The sequence below is a fragment of the Nanorana parkeri genome, unplaced genomic scaffold, assembly GCF_000935625.1.
Source record: "Nanorana parkeri isolate BGI_ZX_2015 unplaced genomic scaffold, ASM93562v1 scaffold30, whole genome shotgun sequence".
In the NCBI taxonomy this organism is placed as follows: Eukaryota; Metazoa; Chordata; class Amphibia; order Anura; family Dicroglossidae; genus Nanorana; species Nanorana parkeri.
Genome location: NW_017306298.1, coordinates 1981669 through 1982600, shown reverse-complemented (window position 1 = coordinate 1982600; position 932 = coordinate 1981669).

Genomic DNA, 932 nt, shown 5'->3' with positions numbered 1-932 from the left:
AGATCTTATTAAAAATTCTGCAAAGAATCCTATTAAGAGGGTGAGTTTCAGCTTAAGGCAATCACATCCTACTTCTCACTGAAATGCCACAGCTGTCACCAAGAAATATAGTGCCAGACAAAAGGTTTTGTTGCAACAACCATAAATTATTGTCATGTTATCCAAAAGCAAGATAAAAATTTCCCTTAAGTGAGTAGAGATGGCGGCGATAGCATCTTCGAAAATCTATTAAAAGAAAATGTGACTGGGTTGGGGGGGCGGGGATCATGGCAGCACTTTAGACTTAGACTTCCTTCATGCCTTCAACGACAGTTATTGTGAGATTTTAACTGGGGATAAAGAAATGGCCGAGTAAATCCTTCAGCATTAGAAACTAATAAAGGATGTGGGAGCTGGCAGTGCGAATTATGGGTAATTATTTATTGAATGATATATAATAGCTCCCATGACTATTGTAGAATGATTTTGGTCATTGGTTAAAGTAGCATTAAACTTTTGGGTTTTTTTTGCATATATTTACTCTTATCAAGCAGTAGATATATGCAAAAACATTTTTAAAAATTAAAATGTTACCAAATATGTAATTACTTACCTGTGTCCCTGCCGCTCGCTCCCATCTGAAGATCTGAAGATTCTTGAGCGGAGCGAGACTCAGTGTAAGTCAGGGGCGGACTGGGCCGGGGGGCAGGGTGGCAATTGCCCCCCGGGCCTCTTCGATGCCGTAGCGTACGGCCCCCATGACCCCCACTGTCGCCGGCATCCGATGCGGCATCTGTGATCGGCGGCCGCTGGGTCCTCGGCTTCTCGGGCTGCCCTCTACACTGCCTGATTAGAGGGCCGCTTCTGCTTGATCTAGCTGGATGAGGCAGGAGAGGCCCTCTAATCAGGCAGTGTAGAGGGCAGCCCGAGAAGCCGAGGACCCAGCGGCCGCC